Source organism: Cicer arietinum, chromosome 3 (genome assembly GCF_000331145.2).
Source record: "Cicer arietinum cultivar CDC Frontier isolate Library 1 chromosome 3, Cicar.CDCFrontier_v2.0, whole genome shotgun sequence".
In the NCBI taxonomy this organism is placed as follows: domain Eukaryota; kingdom Viridiplantae; phylum Streptophyta; class Magnoliopsida; order Fabales; family Fabaceae; genus Cicer; species Cicer arietinum.
This window is the reverse complement of record NC_021162.2, coordinates 45,602,671-45,611,940: the sequence shown is the minus strand read 5'-3', so window position 1 is coordinate 45,611,940 and position 9,270 is coordinate 45,602,671. Positions and strand designations below refer to the sequence as shown.

The 9,270-nt window shown below is 31.1% G+C and overlaps 1 long non-coding RNA gene across 1 annotated transcript; it reads left to right on the top strand.

The window, feature by feature from the left end:
• The first annotated feature begins 6,430 nt into the window (after window positions 1–6,430).
• LOC105852921 (uncharacterized) lies at window positions 6,431–8,189 on the top strand. The gene is made up of 3 exons (XR_012162261.1): window positions 6,431–7,117; window positions 7,205–7,312; window positions 7,962–8,189. It is a non-coding gene; the product is annotated as an uncharacterized lncRNA (long non-coding RNA).
• Window positions 8,190–9,270: the final 1,081 nt, after the last annotated feature.

The following is a 9,270-nucleotide window of genomic DNA, read 5'->3' as shown; positions in this document are numbered from 1 at the left end:
CTACTCTTCATTTTGATATTACATAAATGCGTATTCTTGAATGTATGAATTAATGATTTTATGTCTTGATTAACATTCTGAATTAAGCATTGTTTCTGTTCTCATATATTGATAATATTTGCAACTGTGTCAATCATTGCTCCTGAATATATTTCGCTACCGATCTTTGATAATTTGTTTAATAACTCTCATATCTTTGAACTAACAGAGGCCATTTTGATCTTATAGCGTATTGTGATGATGATTATGCTGGAGATAAAATCGAAAGAAAAAACACAAGTGGAGCATGTCAATTCTTAGGAGAAGCATTGATAAGCTGGTCTTCCAGAAAACAAAACACAATAGCTTTATCAACCACTGAAGTTGAATATGTCTCAGCAGCAAACTGCTTCTCACAAGTTCTTTGTATTAAAAATCAACTAGAAGACTACTCAGTAAGTTATTCCAGCATTCCAATTTACTGTGATAACACTAGTGCAATAAACTTGTCTAAAAATCCAATACAACACTCTAGATCAAAACATATTGAAATAAAGCATCATTTTATTCGTGATCATGTCAATAAGAAAGATATCGAATTAATCTTTGTTGATACTCAAAATCAACTTGTTGAAATCTTTACAAAGCCTCTTGTCGAGGATAGTTTCAATTTGATCAAAGAGAAACTGAAAATTACGAAAAATCCAAAAAATTCTAGTTAAAATCTACTTCTGCAGAAAACGGAGAACGTTTATCAATCTTGGTTTTTCCAGACATCAGTCTCCGTTTTTCAACCAACATTCTCCTTTGTGTCATCATTTTCCCTCTCAAACCAAAAAGGAAAATCTTGACATTTAATGCATGTGTCTCTTTATCTGCAAAAGAGAACTGACACAAAGCACTCCTGCCCCCAAAATTCTCTCCTCCTTCCCAAGGTTCAAAATAATCATTGATCTTTCTCTCAAAATTTTTGACTCATATTCAACCACTCCATCTTCCTTTCCTAAAAAAAAACCAACAAAATCCTCAACTTCTCATCTTCTTCCTCAAATCTCTCTCACTCAAACTTCTCAACTCCCAAACAATGGTGCACACAAAACAATCTGCAAGAAAGAATTCATATCCTTTCTCGCCATCCTCATCATCCCCATCATTTGAATCAATTCAACGCTCACCCTCTCCATAACCACGACCAACTCCACCAAACGTCTCCTCTAATACCTCGTTTTCTGACTACTTCTCATCGTCCCCAAAAAATAACCCTAATCTCCCTATCAATCCCAATCCTGTATCCATTGTTCTTCCATCACTCTACACATGTCCTCCTCCTAATATCGCTCAAGTTACCCCTCATTTGAGAAAACCTACGATACCAAAAAACGCTCCATGAGACCAAAAAGGCCTCCACCGAAAAACCATTTTACTTCATCATCTCCAATTCCGAAACTGATGACTCATCTGATACTCCTCTTCACACAACCGTTACAGAGAAAGCACAAACCAAACCCATCACTCCTTCAAAATCTTCATTCTCTTCCGAACTTTCTCAATCAACTCCTCCAAATCAAAAAAGGAGATTGATCAACGAAATCTTTTCGTCTCTTCCAAAACCATCTGAACCTTCAACTAAATCCAAAAAGACCATGAAAACTAAAACCACCATGACCATCGCCCAATTCCTAGCTAGAAACAAACTCAAAAATCCAAAAGAAAGAAGATGCATGCACCCAAACAAAACCTGAAACTCACTGAAACTGCTTCTCCAGAACATTCTCCGTTTCCCCAATGTTCCCCAATCTCAAATCCAGAACGTTCTCCAAATCAAGAATATTCTCCAGTTCGTATCCCTTCTTGGTCTCCACAAAAAGAACATTTTCCACATCAAGAACGTTCTCCTGCTCAACCATTCTCTCCTTCACATTCTCAAGAACATTCCTCTCCAGTTCATACACCATCCTCCTCAACCAAATCCAAACGTTCTCCCACAATTGAACGTTCATCTTCATCCACATCTAAAACATCTGAACCATCTCCACCCACTAAAAAATCCAAATCAAACAACTTCCTCTCATTTCACCAAAAAGCTCCAAAAATTTCAAAGACAAATTGGCTCAACGCCCTATTGGAGTCGGAAGAGTTTTTGTATTTGATAAACTCATAATTGATGGCAACGCTGTCCAGCATCATACTGATGCACTAGGCTGGACCTCTTTTCTCCAAACATCTGAACATTATTATCCAGATGTTGTAAGAGTTTTCTACTGCAATGCCATGACCTTCCCAGACAAATCCCTAATCATCTCCACCATTAAGGGAATCAAGTTAAAATTAACTCCAGATATCCTGGCTTCCATCTTTCAACTGCATACAAAAGAACCTTCTGTTTTTGGCAACTAGTGGTACTCAACTCTAAATCTCAAAGAGACTTAAGTACTTTCTGACTTGTTTCAAGAAGGATTCACTCGTTACCTCTCCACATATCTCAAATCTCTTCCAAAAGTCTTCAACTGCATGAGCCAACATACTCTCCTTCCTCACTGTGGAAGCCACAAGTATGTCTCTGCAAATAATGCCTTAATCATTTATCACCTCCTAAACTGTAAGCGCCTCAATCTTCCTCATGTAATAATTCAAACACATGATTTATGCTACCACTAAGGATTATAAGAAAAAAATCGTTGCTTATGGAATGATATTAACTAAAACCTTTACGCATTTTGGCATTCCTCTCTCCACTGAAAAATCACTAATCAAAATTTCCAAATTCTCCACAAAGACCCTCTCCCACATGCACAAAACTTTCTCTGAACAACCTACCACTACTACCTCCTCCTTTCCAACTTCCTTAAAGAGAAAATGCTCGACAAGGCGAATAACTGCCACCATACCTATCCCATTCTCTCCTCAAAAATCTGATCATTCAGGAGATGCAATAATAGAAACTGCTCCAGAACGTTCTCCACAAAATCAAGAATATTCTCCAGAAAAAATCCCAAATCCATCAATTTTCTCCGTCAACAAAATCAAGAACGTTCTCCACAAAATCAAGAATGTTCACATTATCCTCCACAGATTTCCTCTCTTACTCTCAAATACTTCACTCTCCTCCTCATGACTTCGGTACATTACTGCCCAATCCTCATGTAAGTACCATGTCTCCACTATTTGTGTCCCCACAAAAAACAAGCTCCTCCATTTTCGGTATTAGTCGGTTTTTAAACTTTCTTGAAGCTGCTGGCCCATCTAGTATACCCTCCACACCATCTGGTCCTTTACCTTCGATAGAAACCTCATTTGCCACTGTTCCATCTATCTCTGCAACCACTATTCCATCCAACACAGTTGTTGCTGCCACTTCTCAACCATCTACTCACCTTCATACTCCTCCTTGCATGGCTGAACCTTTAAACTCTAACATTATGGCTTCTCTTCAGACTATAATAGCACGTCAACTTCACCAAGATCAGGAGACTATTCTATTGAGAACATGGCTCACATAACAACTCGCTCCCAAGCTGGGAATCGCACCTCCCCCCTTCATCCTGGTCCTCCGCAAGTTCCTAACCCGGGAAAATCCTCCTCTTCTGAAGGATCTTCTCTGTCACTAGCTTCTTAGGATCTTTTTACTCCTTCCTTTTTGTATGACAAAGGGGGAGAATTAAGATAGTTTTTATTCTTTTTTTAGAATCCCTTTTTGTATCTAGGATTCTCTAATTATGCTTAAAAGCAAACTGATGTTTTGTGTTTATTCTTAATTAATGGAAAAAGCTTATGTCAAAATTTTATGCATGTTTTAAATTTCTGTTAAAATCACTTAATGCATTAATTGAGGGGGAGCTATTAAGCTCTTCAAAATTGATATTAGAATCAGAATTAAAATCTAAATTAACATGTTTGTCATCATCCAAAAGGGGGAGATTGTTGAAACAAACTCTCAAATTAAAGTTTTGATGAAAATAAACAAAGGTTAATTAAGAATGTTAATTCTGATTCTAAAAATGTTATGTTAATTTAACTTGTGCTTTTGAGTGAATTAATTCAAAGATAGGAATCAAGCAAATCAAAGAAAACGGTTAAAAACTGAACAAACAAAAGAAATAAGAACATTATGGACAAAATTGAGAATGATCTTCTGACTCAAGATTGATCGTCACATCATCTTGACCAATCAATCTCCATTATTTCAACAAAGCTTTTGCCTATGAATATCTTGGACAAAAAACTGTACCGTGGTTTTTTGAGGCACTAGAATTTCTGATTTTGTTCAATTTCTTGCTACATATTCTAACCATCTCATGATCAATTTCTAATCAATATAGGGTACAATAAAAATTTGGTTGCCTAGTTCTATTGTCTTTTAGCAAATGAAATGCACAATGCAATTACATCAATGAAAAATATGGTTGAGTGGTTGTGTATTCCTTAAATGTTCCAAAGACTGTTAATTTTGACAATTTATGTAGATAACTATTTAAGAATAATGAAAATAACGTAAGTAAATTTGAATAGCACTAAACTGTAAGTAAAATAGGTTTATTTGGATTGATGTAAGTTTATTATGCTTGTACAATTGGTATTTATAGAGTATAAATAAGATTTTAAAGTGTAGTTCCTACAATCCATTACTTTGATTGATTATAATTAAGTTCTCATTTCAAATTAATTGACTAATTTAAGTACGTTTTCATTGAACTTGTGACGATCTATGAATATGCCTTTCCATTATTTGCATTCCTTTATTTCTATATTAGAGCAATTTTTTTTCTTTCTCTCACTAATGTTGGGCTCATATTAAAATAGGCACGGTGCGTTTAGGTTGTAGTTCAAATTAACTTGGTCAATTTAAATATAATATCTAATGGTCCTATAAAGTTGATTTATTTGTAATAAAATGGATAAGTGTCCTCAATAGCGGTCGAAAAATATTTCATTATATTGAATGCAAATAATCTATATTTGAATCAATTTTAACTCGGTTTTAGATCGTATTTGGCTTAAGAGACATTTAATAAAAAAAATTAATATAGAAATATTTTTTTTAGTTGAATATATATTCTAAGTGCAATTTAATTGAACCATAATATTGGTTTTGAACCTCATTCTAATAAGAATGAATAGATAAGAAATAAAAAATTAAAGATATACTGTAACTGTTGAAGTTGTGGGATTTTAGAGAAAATGAGGAGAAAAAATAATAAGGGTTTGAATATTATTGATAATAGCTTTATGCTAATTTTATTACAATAGACTCAATACTAATCTCTATTTATAGAGAAACATAGACTAAATCTTAAATTAGGAATAAATCATAAAAATAATAATAAGAGATATTTTAAGAATCTCTATGATTATAAATTGATCATAGAAAATAACTCAAGATACTCTAATATAATATAAAAGATATTATAAGATATTTTCTAATATTCTAACACTCCCCCTCAAGCTAAAGCTTACTAAGCTTTAGCTTGCTACAAGAAAACAATGTTTTGCTCCACAAAATAATTAAAAAGATGGAGAGGCAACTCAGGGATGCATGTGAAGTCGGAGAGAATTGCTATAAATATAGCCTAGTCAGATAGTCTGATTGATCATTAGCCTGAGAGAAATTTATGGCAGACAATTGAACAAAGCAAGCTCCATTCTTCTAAAAAACTGCATTTGGAAGCTTCAAACCAATAATAATGGAGACTCAAAATATTTAAACTTGAATATGCTTCAAGGAGAGAGAGGCGTGCTTCAAGGAGAGAAAGGCAAGGCCAGTGCATCGAATGTTGGAATGTTAGAAAAGAGAAACTATGATTATATTCCCTAATTGGTGGGAACTCGGCAGCGGAATAGAAACGGGATCGTTCAAGGAGGATCGAAATAGGCTTTAGATACCATGTTGAAGTTGTGGGATTTTAGAGAAAAGGAGGAGAGAAAATAATAAGGGTTTGAATATTATTGATAATAGCTTTATGCTAATTTTATTACAATAGACTCAATACTAATCTTTATTTATAGAGAAACATAGACTAAATCCTAAATTAGGAATAAATCATAATAATAATAATAATAAGAGAAATTTTAAGTATGTCTATGATTATAAATTGATCATAGAAAATAACTCAAGATACTCTAATATAATATAAAAGATATTATAAGATATTTTCTAATATTCTAACAGTAATGTCAAGTAATCAATTACATGAGTTAAAGGGACAAACATGACCCTTCGTTGTACTAAAAACTATTCAATTGACATAAGCATATCATGAGTTTATTAACAATATAAAGTGATCAAACGATTTTGTATTTGTTGCATGCAAAGTTAGAGTAAAAAAATGGCTAAAACTCTCAAGGTTTTTTATACTATGATCCTTTTTATGTTCTTTTGTCTTGTTCTAGTCGATGTTGGTGGTAAGTTCATTCTCATATTTTCATATTCTACAAAACTCTTAATTTATTTTCAATAATATTTTTTATTCTTATTTTATATATTACAACTATAAGATGTATGTCAGACATCGATTGTCTAAATTACGAGTGTCCCCTTCATCGTTGTGGATTTTGCATAGATGGTAGTTGTAAGTTCTTATAGTACAAGTAAAGGTAAAAAAAAAACATTTATATGTTACGTGACAGCCTTTAATTTATTTATTATGTTTAAGGCTTCAACTTTTAATTTTTTAATAAATTTACAAGCGTACTAAATTTTATTTTGAAAGTGTTGTTAGCTTTGTTCTCTTGTGAGTTATATATGTGCGTGTGTGTTTAAGGATATATTTGGATTGATGTAAGTAATATAGAAATGTTTTTTAGTTGAATATATATACTAATGGCTATTTAATTGAAGCATAATGTTGGTTTTGAACCTCATTCTAATATGAAAAAATAGATAAGAAATAAAAAATTAAAGATATACTCTAAGGTCAAGTAATCAATTACATGAGTTAAAGGGACAAAAATCATCCTTCGTTGTACTAAAAACTATTCAAGTGAACTAAGCATAGCATGAGGTTTTTCACAATATAAAGTGATCAAACAATTTTGTATTTGTTGCATGCAAAGGTAGAGTAAAAAATGGCTAAAACTCTCAAGGTTTTTTATACTATGATCCTTTTTGTGTTCCTATTTCTTGCTCTAGTCGATGTTGGTGGTAAGTCTATTCTCATATTTTCATATTCTACAAAAGTCTTAATTTTATTTTCAATAATATTTTTTATTCTTATTTTATATGTTACAGCTAAAACATGTATGTCTGACATCGATTGTCTAGATTTCGAGTGTCCCATTAATGGTGGTGGATTTTGCATAGATGGTCATTGTAGGTGCTCTTTTGGTGCACTTAAAGGTAAAAAATCATTTTTATGTTATGTGACAGCCTTTAATTATTTTTATTTGCTCATCATCATTAATGTTGTTTATCTTATATTTGATTTCTCTATTATGTTTAAGGCATCAACTTTTAATTTTTTAATAAATTTACAAGCGTATTAAATTTTATTTTAAAGTGTTGCTAGCTTTGTTCACTTATGAGTTATATATCTGCGTGTGTGTTTAAGGATATATATATATATATATATATATATATATATATATATATATGGATTGGGTATTTCATATACCATCTAAGAAACTTAAAATGGATTTTAGTTTTTATGAGACGAAAGTGATTTATTGAGTTTACACTTTTAATTTTTATCTTGAGGATGTGATCGTACAACTAGTGTTAGTGAGAGCGCACAGTATAAATATATACAATCTAGAGGGGTGTTGCACTTTACATATGACATATAGCATAACCTCTCAATCCATATTTTCCTAAGTTATTTTTGACCCCACATGAATTTCAAGTAGTGCATGTTTTAGCATTAAAAGTTTATCCATATATATATGATTCACGAACGCGTGTTAATCTATATATGACTTTATTCATTTTACATGATGAAAGATAAACTCACATCTTCCTTATGTCTCCTCAATAATATATTTGTATGTAGGTTAAATTCAACATAACGATGACAAGCAATCAATGGAGCTTTTCTTGTGGAACTGAAATACTAGAGGCTTTTACTTCACTTTATTTTAAGAGTTTTTTTTTACGATCATTGATTTTCTGGTAGGGGTAGAGATCTTTGGAATTCAATAGTATCTTTTGAATAAGTTACTCTATTTAATAATTGTTTGTATTGTTTAATATTTAGTGTTTACACTTGTTTTATTTTTTAGTTTTCAAAGTTATGAGTTATAAAATTATTGTTATTATTTATAAAAAATATCATGTTTTTGAAATGTGCAAACTTAGTGTGTATTTACGTTTTAATTTTTAATTGCTATCTCCATTCCTAATTTTAAATTTTCATTTTCTTTTTTACAAATAATAAGAATACTATCTCCATCCTTATTTATACGTTTTCATTTTCTTTTATACGAATATTAAGAAAAGTGGGTATTGAATATAAGGTGTCAATTTTTTATGTTGATGTTTCTAAAATACATTTTATACCTGAATATTTTCAATTTGACTTTTCATTTTCCAACATAAATTAGTAGTATTAATAAGGGATATGTTTGAAAAAAAAATAAATAAATACACCTACTAATTAGAAATTTTACATGTAATAAAATAAAATAAATAAAATAAATAAAATAAATAAAATAAATACACCTATTACTTAGTATGTTGAAAAATGCAAAATGCTTAAATTACATTTATATTTCACCTAAAATTTGTAACATTTTTTTTTTTGGTGACACACTGATGTTGTCTTTAAAAAATTATGGGTCTGTTACCAAGACCAATTAATATTACTCATCTAAACTCTCTATTAACTATATAAAACTTAAATTTTAAAACAAAATGAATGGAATGTATGTGATTGATTTTCATTTGATTTGAATAACTTACCAATAATTTACAAGAATCAACCTAGAATTTTCCTTTATTATTTAAAACAACATCTAGATTTAACAATATCCAGAACAATCCACTAAAAAATTGAAATGCAAAGAACAAAATTCAACATTTTCAGTATGTCTTCAGCTCTATAAAACCACTAAGCATTATTAATCTGCATTCATATACTGAACCTACAAATAAAATTAAAGCAAAGGATAGCAAACAAAGTTGGAATGTTATTAATTTGAATTCATAAATTTCAAGATAATTTTCACATAAAAGGAAATAATTAGTCAAATAATTAGGTGAAATTCCACAAGGAAGATATAAGTACACATGCATGATCAATTGCATAGTCGAGATGCTTTCAATATTGCAGCACAGAGATGCACAAAACTTCAATTACCAAG